The 12,814-nt window shown below is 43.5% G+C and overlaps 1 protein-coding gene across 1 annotated transcript in view; it reads right to left on the bottom strand.

Annotated features, from left to right (window-relative positions):
- Positions 1 to 10,882, bottom strand: part of hao2 (hydroxyacid oxidase 2 (long chain)) — a 337,305-nt gene extending 326,423 nt beyond the window's left edge. The window contains exon 1 of the mRNA XM_078559623.1: positions 10,876 to 10,882. The gene's annotated coding sequence lies outside the window, so the exon portion shown is untranslated. The remainder of the gene's footprint in view (positions 1 to 10,875) is intronic.
- Between the last annotated feature and the right edge of the window lie 1,932 nt (positions 10,883 to 12,814).

The raw sequence follows: 12,814 nt of genomic DNA, 5'->3' as shown, positions 1-12,814 counted from the left end.
CCACACTCAGTCAAATGCTGCCTTGATGTCAAAGTCAGTCACTTTCACCTCACCTCTGGAGTTCAGCTCTTTGACCATCTTTAAACCAAGGCCGTAATGAGGTCAGAAGCTGAGTGACCCTGGCGGAACCCAAACTGAGTGTCAGTGAGCAGGTTATTGCTAAGCAAGTGCCACTTGATAGTCCTGTTGATGACCCCTTCCATAACTTCACTGGTGATTGAGAGCAGACAGATGGGGTGGTAATTAGCCAGGTTGGATATGTCCTGCTTTTTGTGCACAGGACATCCCTGGACAATTTTCCACATTGCCAGGTAGCTGTGCTGGAGCAGCTTGTCTAGGGGCGCCAGAAGTTCTGGAGCATAAGGCTTCAGTACTATTGCTGGAATATTGTCAGCGCCCATAACCTTTGCCGTATCCAGTGCCCTCAGCCATTTCTTGACATCATGTGGAGTCAATCAAATTGGCTGAAGTCTGGCATCTGAGATGCCGGGGAACTCCAGAGGAGGCCGAGATGGATCATCCACTTGATACTTCTGGCTGAAGATTGGAGAAAATGCTTCAGCCTTATCTTTTGCACTGATGTGGTGGGCTCCTCCAATATTGATGATAGGGATATTTGTGGAGCCTCCTCCTTCAGTGACTTGTTTAATTGTCCATCACCATTCATGACTGAATGTGGAGTCCATTCAGGACTGCAGAGCTTATATCTGATCCATTGGTTCTGGAATCACTTAGCTTCATCTATCACTTGCTGCTTATGCTGTTTGGCACACAAGTAGCCCTGTGTTGTAGCTTCACCAGGTTGATACCTCATTTTTAGGTATGCCTGGTGCTGCTCATGGCATTCCCTCCTGCACTCTTCATTGAACCAGGGTTGATTCCCTGGCTTGGTGGTAGTGGTAGATTGGGGGATATGCCAGGCCATGAGGTTACAGATTGTGGTTAAGTACAATCCTGCTGCTGATGATGGTCCACAGTACCTTGTGGATGCCCAGGCTTGAGTTGCTAGATCTGTTTGAAATCTATCCCATTTAGCATGGTGGTAGTGCCACAGAACATGATGGAGGGTATCCTCAATGTGAAGATGGGACTTCATCAGTGGTCATTGCTACCAATACTCTCCTGGACCAATGCATCTGTGACAGGCAGGTTGGTGAGGATGAAGTCAAATATGTTTCCCCCTCCTGTTGGTTGTGACTCGGCCAGCTCGGTCTGTGGTGGTGCTACCGAGCCACTCTTGGTGATGGAAATTGAAGTCCCCCACCCAGAGTACATTCTGCCCTCTTACCACCCTCAGTGCTTCCTCCAAGTGGTTTTCAACATGGAAGAATACTCCCTCCATTTTGCTGCCATCTCTGTAGGACATGGTGATGGTGGTGTCTGGGACATGATCTGTAAGGTATGATTCTGTGAGGATGTCAATCCAAGACCCCAGATGTTAGTAAGGAGGACTTTGCAGGGTCAATAGGGCTTGCTGTTGTTGTTTCCGGTGCCTAGGTTGATGCTGGGTGGTCCATTCGATTTTATTCCTTTTCACTGAGTGGCTAGCTAGGCCATTTCAGAGGGCATTTAAGGGTCAACCACATTACTGCAGATCAGGTAAGCCAGACCAGGTGAGGACCTAAAGGGAAAACCAGGTGGGTTTTTACTGACAATCGACAATTAGACTTATAATTCCAGATTTTTATTAAATTCAAATTCCCCATTTGCCATGGTGTGATTCAAACCTGGGTCCTCAGAGCATTACCCTGGGTCTCTGGATTATCAGTACAGTGACAATCCCACTATGCCACTGTCTCCCCTTGCTCACATGCTTACTCTATTGACTGTGTTTACATTACTGAATCCTTGGTAATGCTTAATTTAGCCTTCTAACTCTGAATCTTTGAAATTTTCAATTTTATGAAATCACACTTCCAATAATTGAAATATCACACGTTGAGGAAAACATGTTTAATTGAACAGAAACAAAGGTCTCCCTGCAGGATGAGTTGGCTGCTATCCTCTTTATTGTGTGGTCACTATTTCGCAGTAATGTGTTACTTAACATGTCATTCCAAGATTTATTGTATTTTATCTGAAAAATTGCTTTGATTATAAGTGACAGGTATACTTGCAAAAACATTTATTTGTGATCATTACTGGTGCAAATGCATTTTTATTAATGGGAAAGAAAATATTTAGCAGAAAAATTTTGATGTTTTGTTACAAACATCAAGTTTCTTTTCAGTACACAAATGTCAAGTTAATTTTCCCTCTTTGCTGGGCTGCTCAGTGATGTCAGGCTTGGGGAAAGGACATTATAGACGAAGGGGTGGTAAACTTACGAGAACTAAGTTAAAGACTGATGAAATGAGAATTCAATTGTTTCCATTGTTGAAAAAAGACATTTTGTCGAAGCTTTTCATCTTGCAGTCATCAGGACAATCGCAAGAATACCAATGTCAGGGGAAGCAACGCCTTTATACTGGATTGATACTGCTAAAGTGAGACAGTCCCATGATTGAGCAAACGTTTCTGCGAGATGAGATTGAACAGATTGGTAACAGGGTTACTAATTTATGCCATGCCCTACACTGCGCTTGGTCTGAGGTGCGCAAATTTCTTTCATTTTTGATTTGAACCATTTATGCCGTTTAATTGGCTCAATAGATGACTGCACCATAAACTCACTTAAGCAGATGCGGTTTGGCAACACAATTAATGAAGCAACTAAATATCTAGTAAATCTCTATGACCATGTGCTTTCTGAAAGTGAGGAGTTTGTCCTGGTGCATGGTTTCAATTTTGGTGTGACTTCGTCCCAAATCAAACGGGAAGAGGGTATTTGCTGAGTTCAAACTCCCCTACTCCCAACTATCCCCTCCACAAACCAGCGTCCACTGAAGATGTTGAATCCTTGAAAGCACGCCTAGCACACATATTGCAGGATTCTGAATGATCTGTCCGATTTTCACATGCAACATGAATGTCTTACAGCATTGAGAGCTCTTAAGACCAGCCCGGACATACACATCAGTAAACCTGACAAAGGGACAGGAATAGTCATCCTTAACAAGCATGACTATATCAATAAAATGCGTGCCATTCTTAATGATGGGTTCAAATTCATATCCATTGGACCTGCCGCTCAACATGCCCTGCTCGAAAGTAAGCTAAAAAAAAATGCTTTCTGAACTTGTGTTAGAGCGATGAGCTGCTGTGTGATTTATATGACAGGGTTCATCCTCACATCTCGCTGCATCCACATATGTATGAGTTGCCCAAGACACACAATAGTAATGCCCCTTTATGCACTATCTTATCTATGATCAGTTCTGTACAGCATGAATTGGGCAAATTGTTACAACCAGTTTTGAACAAGTTTTCCAGATACACGGTATAAGATTCCTTCATATTTGCGAAGACCATATTGCATATCAATAGCAATGTTGCATCCATGTGCTCATTTGACATTGCTAGCCTATTCAACAATGTTCCACTTAAGGAAGCCATAGATATTTGCGTTGCAGCACTATATCACAATCTAGACCCGCCACCATTGCGTGAATCAGTCTTCATTGAGTTCAGCTTTAATGACACCATGTATGCCCAAATAGATGGTGTTGCCATGGGAGCCCCTCTAGGCCCAGCTCTCGCAAACATTTTTGTTGGGTTCCATAAGAAATGTGTCTTCGATGGAATGACACCTAGCCTCCTACCACTTGCATATTTCCAATATGTGGATGATACATTCGTTATGTTTAGATCCATAGCTGCATGTAATAATTTCCTTTCATGTCTTAATGGGCTCCTTCCTGCACTTAAATTCGCTTTTGAAATGGAGCAGTCAAATGAACTCCCTTTCCTTGATGTACTAGTTGAGAAATCTGCCAGGGGTTCTTTACCACAGTCTATCACAAGCTTATCTTCACTGGATAATACATGAATTGGGATTCTTACATTTCCACACACTATAAGATTGCCCTTACCGGCAGCCTCGTAAATAGGGCACAAGCCATTTGTTCACCATGCAAGCTTGATGCTGAAATAGAGCGCATCAAAGACATCCTGCAGGATATTGGCTACCCTGACCCAATCATTTCATGCTGTACATCATGCAAACTCAAGAACGGGCCTAAGGCCATCACTTTCAGCCCTGAAAAGTGCTTAGTCTAGCTCAGATTACCCTGTAAGGGCACTGTATCTCAAAAATTTAAGCAACAGGTGAAGCTAGCTGTTTCATGCTGCTACTGTGCAGTAACAACATGAATGTTTTTCGCCCCTAACAGGATGCTGCCATCAAGCCAAAAAGGCGTTTTGCCTATCACACAAATGAGTAATGCGATATATGAATTTCAGTTCCAGTGTGATGTCATACGTCTCAAAGACTGGCAGATCATATCAAACAGCATGTCCCTTCCACTGTTCGCAATGGGTAAGGTACAGACCATGCCCAATCAGCCAGTCTTGCAAAACTCAAAACACAGTGTCCAACATTAGATGTGATTCCGCGATTAAACAACATTTGCTAATTAATCCTGTGTGCTAAAAATTACGCTGACAACCAATTTAAGATTGTCAGTAGGGCTCGCAGTGTGGTGCATCTGTGTGCACTGGAAGCTATATATATTACTACACAGGGCACTGTTCTTTGCAGACAGAAAGAACATGTACACACACTGTGCCTGTTTCAACTAAACAAATTAAGTGATAGCCATTCGTTGGTTTATTTCTCAGGATAATGCCTTGACTAATCAGAGTCAAGCTGCCTGGTTTAAATTTTGAACAATGCTTGGCAGTTAACTGTCAGTCACCATTAACTGTTCATTCTCCATGGCAGCGCCTCTACTAATCAGAATCCACTTTCCAACCAATCAACATTCTTTTTATACAGTATAAAGTTGTTGCTTCCCCTAACATTACTATTCTTGTGATTGTCCTGATGAGTGCAAGACGATAAACTTTGACAAAATGTCTTTTTTCAGCAATACTCAAGTTCTGAATGACCAAAAAAGTCCTTCTATTGTGTTATAAGTTGTAACAATATTAAAACTACATAAAGTATAGGATAAGACTGATCATGTTGGTGCACTGTAAAGGTACTCAACAGAAAATTGTAATATGCTTTTGAGCCACAATAGAATACTGTACTCGGTTTCAAAGGTTATACATAAATATGGAAATAGTAGCCTGCATTTTCTGAGCTGGCACCATTGCAAAGTGGCTCATAGGTCTATTTGCAGTGATTGTCCATTTAATGGATGGAAAACTTGTTGGCAGTGCACCCATGAGGTTCTGATGAGTGCTAGTTGGGTTGAGGAATCTTATTGCCAGCATCAACTCTGAACATTTACCTCTATATATACAGCAGGCATACCTTCTTGCATCTTAATCTATGATATGTTCTGTAACATTCATTCCTCAACAATTTTTTCCTCATTCATCTCATTGCTGTTCGCGTCTACAAACAATTATTGTCTGGAAGGACTTTGGGACATCCTCAGGATGTGAAATACGCTATAAAATTATAAGCTCTCCTTTATTAATAGTACAAGTGACATCTACTGGCAGAACATGAATTTGGCACATGAATTATTATGACAGCTGCTCAGCGTATACAGTTTCAAACCTCTCTATAGGTCATGAATTTCCTTAGAACTTCTCCTGCTTAGCTGCCACCACTTTCCCAGAAGAATGGAAGCAACCCTATTTACATGCACAAACAGGGTCTTCAATGAACTTCTTATACAGTTGTGACAGCAGAATGAGAGCGCCCTTGGGAAAATTCATGGGCCTGAATTTTTCGCTCGTTGGGTGCGCACGATCGGCAGGCTCGAGAGCAGGTGGGAAACGGGCCCCCGACCGTGATTTCACACTGGCTGGCTAATTAATGGCTAGCCAGCGTGAAATGCACGCTGAGAAAGGCTCAGCAGTACTGGTGGGGGTGGAAAGAGCATGGGCGCCAATGTCACTTGCCATGAGCACTTCCAGTGAGTCCCTGAAGGCAGACAGCTGCCTCAGGGATCTGCAGACCTCCACCAAATAAACAAAACAACAAAAATGCTGCAAAATACGTCCATGCAGCACAGTCAAGCACCTGAAAGCATACCTCATAAAAAAGCAGTCCCCAGATATCTCTCCTTATTTCATTCCCCCACGGAGATTTCATCCTGCCCTTGATTGAGGTTTGAGCAAAAATGTAAAGGCCACCTGGCCGATTGGCCCATCCGCCAACTGTAAAAGTGGATGAGACACGAAAAATCGCTTTCAATTGCCTCCTTAATGGACTTAATTGCCTGCTTAATTGTCAGCGGGCGCATTTCCAGCCGCTGCGTGCGCCCGCTGAGCAAGATATCGCTCAAGTGCGTGATGACGTCGGAACGTTCACCTGACGTCATCTTGTGCTATTTCGCGGCCAGACAGGTCGGGCATGCGCCCGCCCGCAGGACGTAAAATTCTGGCCCATGGCCTTAAATGTTAACAGTCCTAGCTGGATGCTGACTGAACCGAGCTATAACTAATTAATTTCCTTAGGTAGATTAGTGACATTGTGTAATTCAATGAATCAGCTTATATCTGGATAACAAAAATAGAATCTACTTCCACATAAAATCACACATATTCTTTTTGAAATATCACACATTCAGGAAAAACTATTACCTTTGAACGTCCCATCCCAAAACAAATATGAACAAAAAACAAGGTGCAGCTAGAATGGGTTGTCTTCTGTTTTCATTACTATTGCACGAACATTTTACTATTGTAAATGACATGTACATGTGCTATTCTACAAATCCTGAAACATTACACCTTAAGGAAAACTGGTGCCCCATTTTTTAAAAATTCAAATATTGAAATAAAATGTCTAGTCAAGTCGATCCAAATATTAGTAAAGTGCTCTGAAAATACTACAGCTAAGTAAAGGTAGTTAAACAAAATATAGGTTTCTCATAAAACTGAGCAAAAATTTAGCAACAGCGCAATATTAAAATGCCTTTCTGAGTGTACTTACTAAGTATTATATTAAGTTATTAATTTCATTGTTTTTGAATCTTGCAGTGAAGTTTTCCAGCCAATTAGAAACTAATTTTAACTGTGATGAGTTTATGAGCATTTATGAGTGGAAGGAGAATCTCTAGAGAAAATAGAGAAACTTCATAAATGTATGGACAGAATTTTTTTTAAATTTTGAGGTCAAACTCCTGGGTTTAGAATTCAACAGCTCAAGTACAGCAAAGGAGGAAAAACAAAAATTGCTGGAAAAACTCAGCAGGTCTGACAGCATCTGTGAAGAGGAAGACAGAGTTAACGTTTCGAGTCCGTATGTCTCAGCAAAGGAGGACTTAGGGCTACAGAAATCTGACCTAGTTGAATTATAACATGGAAAAATAAAATAACTCCCCCACCCCCCCGCCACAATACCATTAAACTTACCTGTAATTAATTTATACTCAAGATGTGAGAAATGCAGGCAAGACCACTTTCATCGTCCTTCCCTAGTTGGCCTAAGAAGCCAGTGGACCCTTCTTGAACCCTTGCAGCCCTTGTGCTGATGGAATGCCTAAGATAGCATTAAGTAGGGAATTCCAGGATTTTGGTCCAGCGTTAATGTTATGTGATGCAAGTGTTACCTGCCATTTATTAGACCCAAGAGTGAATGTTATTCAGGTGCTGCTGAACCTAGCATGAGTTGTTTCATTCGTATCACACCAAGTCCCACTCACCCATTACCCCAGTGCTTACTGACTTACATTGGCTCCCAATCTAGTCTCAAGTTTAACATTCTAATCTATGCCTTCAAATTGTTCCACGGCCTCACAATTCTCCATCTCTGTAAACTCTATCAGCCCTACAACCCTTTGAGAACTCTATTCTCCTCCAAGTCTGGTCTTTTGCAGCTCCCTGATTTTCTTTGTCCATGCTTTTCACCTTCAAGATGCTCTTTAAAACTTACCTCTTTAACCAAGCTTCTGGTCACCTGCCCCTATTTCTCCTTTTGCTGCTCAGTGTCAAATTCTGTTTGTTTAAAGCACCTTTTAAATACAAGTTGGTGTCCATTATTAGAAGAACCAGTAAAATCAACAAACAGCCCCAGTTCTCTTCTTACTAATTAATGAACTTCGTTGGGCCAAGGTTACAGTCCTGAGGAATTCTAGCAGGGATGCCATGGGGCTAACATGATTCGTCTCCATCAAATACAATATACTATTCTATCAGGTATTATTCCCGGTACTTTGTCCTCAGTTTTGCTGGAACTCCTTTATGCTATTCTCCATCAAAAAGGAGGTGCCTTGATATTGAGGGCAACTTAGTTTGCCCACCCCCACCATTCAACTCTTATGTCTTTTTGAATCAAGGCTGTGACCAGCTCTGGAGCAAACTGGTTCTGACAGAACCTGAAGAACTGAACATTGGCGAGCAGGTTATTCCCAAACTATTGGCTCTTTCTAGAGGCCAATAGTTGTCTCAAGGGCCTGAGACTCATTTTAACCTTGCCTGAAGCTTGATTTCTTCACCTGGATTTTGTTATTTGTTTCTTTACCCTGCAGTCACCCCCAATTGTGCATGCATGGCCTTTGGCTCTAATCTTTGCACACGCATGATCTTTGACAGATCTATTTCTTTAAATATTTTCTCAGCCCTAATCGATTGTATGTCTTAATATTCTCTGTAATTTTATTGCAATTTTTCATGTGTGATTGAGCCAGACTTTCCATATGTTCCATGCATGTGCATTCTCCTTATTGAAAGACAGTCAGGAAACAAAACTCACAAAGATAAATGTAAGGCTTTATATTCCAAAGCTCCCTCTGCCAGGGTATTAAACAGGAGTGCACTCATAGAGCCTTGTCCCCTCTAGCCTGTGATCACTCCTGCTTCAGGGCAACTCTAATTTCCAGTAGGATTGCCTGCTGGTGGAAATCTGCCCAGCTCAAAGTCTTGCATGTATGCAAATGATAGGATAGTAAGGGTAAAAGCTACTGTGGCAGAAATTCTGCAGTTTACACCAGAATTACACTAAAGCTTGTTGAAAAGAGGAATACGTTGCCTGCATGACTTCAAACCAGGAATTGCTTGAGTTCACAAATTTTGAATAGGTGCAGTGTTTGCCTGGAACATGAGCTTTGACTGAACTGATTAGAAAAATTACTTTTCCTGCTAAGAAAGGATTCTGTAAACTGTCCATCAGACAGCTTCAAGAAGTGAATCTTTTCTCGTCCCATCCTTCCATACTCATCCTGAGACCTTGCCATGGCCTTCACTATGACCATTCCCATTTATGCCTTTTTGAGGGAGGCAGGGCAGGAGAGAGTGTAAAAGGAAATCATGGAGGCATGTAGAATAAAGCTACACCAAAGGAGAAGACAAGCAGCTAGAAGTTACCCTTTCATCAGTCTCTACAAACCACAGCACTCCCTTGATAATTTCTTTCAAGAAGTCTGCTTTAGGTGGCTTAGAAGAAACTCTGTGCCTACTGTTCTTAAACCTATTCCTATGCTGCACTGGGCTGTGGAGAGGCAGGGATGACACTGATACTTGACTGAGCTGTGGTTCCAAATCTCTCTTGGGAACAAGGTAGCCCTCAATGGGGAAGACATTTTAGCAGTACGCATTGCCACTTCAGCTGTACGGTTGGTCGGGGCCTGCAACCTGCAACATACATGAGCAGGTATCGGGGGGAGCTGGCTAGAAATGTCACATGAGGTGTAATCAGGAGAAAGGACAGCATCATGAAGATAGGTTTGAGCCACACAACTTGTGCTGTGATTTGTAACTGAGCTCTCAATGATCAGCAGTGAGCAGAGCTGATGGTATCAATTGAACGCTGCAGTCCCTAAAAGATGAAGCCAGAAAGGACCTTAGGAAGCAGTTAGCACTGCTAAGTGTTCCACACGGCCCAAATGTTAATGGTCAAAGCATACACTTTGAATGTGCTGGTGAGTCTAAGGGTCTTTCTGTCAAGTAGGTCAGATTCAGATGTTAATTTTTTATTTATATTCTTTCACGGGATGTAGGCATTGCTGGGTAGGCCAGCATTTATTGCCCGATCCTAATTGCCCTTGAGAAGGTGATGGTGAACTGCCTTCGAGGACTGCTGCAGTCCACGTGGTGTAGGTACACCCACAGTGCTGTTAGGGAGGGAGTTCCAGGATTTTGACCCAGTGGGAGTGAAGGAACGGCGATATATTTCCAAGTCAGAATGGTGAGTGGCTTGGAGGGGAACTTGCAGGTGGTGGTGTTCCCATGCATCTACTGCCCTTGTCCTTTGAGGTAGTAGAGGTCACACATTTGGAAGGTGCTGTCGAAGGAGCCTTGGTGAGCTGCTGTATTGCATCTTGGAGATGGCAAACACTGCTGCCACTGTGATTGGTGATGGAGGAATGAATGTTTAAGGTGGTGGATGCCCAGTCAAGTGGGCTGCTTTGTCCTGGATGATGTTGAGTTTCTTGAGTGTTGTTGGAGCTGTACATATCTAGGTAAGTGGAGAGTTTTCTATCACACTCCTGACTTGAGCCTTGTAAATGGTGGACAGGCTTTGGGAAGTCAGGAGGTGAGTTATTTGCCACAGGATTCCTAGCTTCTGACCTTCTCTTGTAGCCACAATATTTATATGGCTGGTCCAGTTCAGTTTCTGGTCAATGGTAACCCCAGGATGTTGATAGTGGGGATTCAGTGATGGTAATGCCATTGAATGTCAATGGGAGATGGTTAGGTTATCTCTTTTTGGAGGTGGTCATTTCCTGGCACTTGTGCAGCACAAATGTTGCTTGCTACTTATCAGCCCAGGTCTGAATGTTGTCCAGGTCTCGCTGCATATGGACACAGAAGTGTTGCAAATAGTGCTGAACGTTGTGCAATCATCAGCGAACATCCCCACTTCTGACCTTCTGATGGAAGAAAGGTCATTGATGAATAGTGTGTAGAATTGTACTCCGGATGACTCCTATGATCTGTCTCTCAGATCCCTCAAGGTGTTCTTCACCACTTCCATGAGTGATGCTCATCCAGCAATCATCTAATCTAGCAAGAATCCAGAGACCTGAGTTCACAGACCAGGAAGCCAGGAAATTATTCCTGTGGAGCCTTTGATCAGTAAGGTCAGAAACATTTACATCTTTGTCTCCTTTATACCTTAGGAGTAATGAATGAAGGAGTGCCACATACATGGAGAAACTGCAAAGAAGAGGCATGGGATGCAGTAGCTTACCATGGTTGGTTTGTTAGTCTGGTTGCAAAGTTCCTTCATGCACTGTAAAGAAGTCCTGGTGCTCAAGTAGGTAACAGTCGGTGCTACGGCTCCATGTATTGCACATCACACTCATGGAGCGTCTCTGTCTCCCAACCTCAAACGGCCTATCCCTCTTGTTGTGTATCATTTTTAGAGGAACATCCAGAAAAGGGTCCCTGACATTCACTGCTTTTCTCTAGCATCTTACTGCAATCTCACTGCCCAGGTTACCTCTTTCTCCAGTGCTGCTGTAACTCCTTTAACTAGCAGTAGATTTTACATCTGTTGTTGCAGCAGGTTTCTGTAGGCCCATCAATTATTATCCTCCTTCAGCTAGCAAATATAGAGGCCTATTTGTGGCTGAACTTCTTGCCTGGATTTCTGCCAGCACGCACCAACCACCCCATGTGACGGCTTCACTGTCTCTTAAAATGAATAGATGAAAATTCCTGTGCTCAACACCTGAATTCCTAAAGCTCACTTGTGATTCGTGAAGCTCACTTGTGACACAAAGGACAGAATTTTTCATCTTTCAAACTAAATGCAGCGGCGGGTGGTTTCCACAGCGTGTATCCCGCCGTTCGGAATGGCACGAAATTGCACCCAATTCTGTGCCTGGAAGCTCATTAATTATGCACATGCAAGTATCTCTCCGAATCGCCTGGCGGGTCAGGAGCTGATTTATCCACCCCGCCATTGTCTGGAGGGGTTGAAGGTCCATGCGACATATTTAAACGTCACTGGAGCACACACATCTTGCTCCCTCCAGCCCAGCTGTCTCCAGGACACCGTTAGAGATGTCATTGAGCCAAAAAAATAAGGCAGCTCCCTACTTCACCCAACAGGCCCTCAAGACCTTGATCAGAGGGGATTGGGCACATAAGGATGTCCTGTATCCCAGGGACAGTTCCAGGAGGTATGCTAACCTCACCTCTCCGGCCTGGGAGGCAGACACAAAGGAAGTCAGTGAGGCTGGCAACAGCGTCCGAAACAAAGTGCAGCACAGGAAGAGGATGGATGATCTCATCCGCTCCGCCAGGGTGAGACATCATTCAACTCCCTCCAATATCAAACCCTCATCGTGGCATCATGCACACAAAGGGCTACTCTTGTCAGGGATCTCACACAACCCTTAGCAGAGGACAGCATATCACCACTGATTGACTAGCTTTCACTAGCCACCTACCATGGTGTGCGCTTTCCATCCTCAGACCTGCTGGGGAGGGCTCACCACACACAGGGACAAGCATCTTTCCCAATCTATGATCCATCTCTTCTCGTCACATGCCTTTCTTTTGTCTTCACCAGGGCAAGCTTGTCCACAACAGGTGGGAAAGAGCACAGGTCTAGTTGGGGGGGCTGGTGGGGCAGAGCTGACACCATTGACCTCAGTGAGTTTGAGGAAGCTGTAGCCGAGATCGCCGGGGAGGACAGGGATCACTGCTATGGGGAGGGGGAGATCTGATGGTCTCAGCAACCTAGTACAGATCACACCTCCTTCAGTTCAATACTTCCTGACATGCAGTCTTACATTCCTCATGCTCATCAATTAAAACTCAATTCTCTATCTTACAGGCACCAGCAGACTGAAGCCTACAAGTG

This window comes from Cetorhinus maximus, chromosome 16, assembly GCF_964194155.1.
Source record: "Cetorhinus maximus chromosome 16, sCetMax3.hap1.1, whole genome shotgun sequence".
Lineage (NCBI taxonomy): Eukaryota > Metazoa > Chordata > Chondrichthyes > Lamniformes > Cetorhinidae > Cetorhinus > Cetorhinus maximus.
The sequence above is the reverse complement of the archived record's forward strand: the minus strand, read 5'-3'. Positions and strand labels throughout refer to the sequence as shown.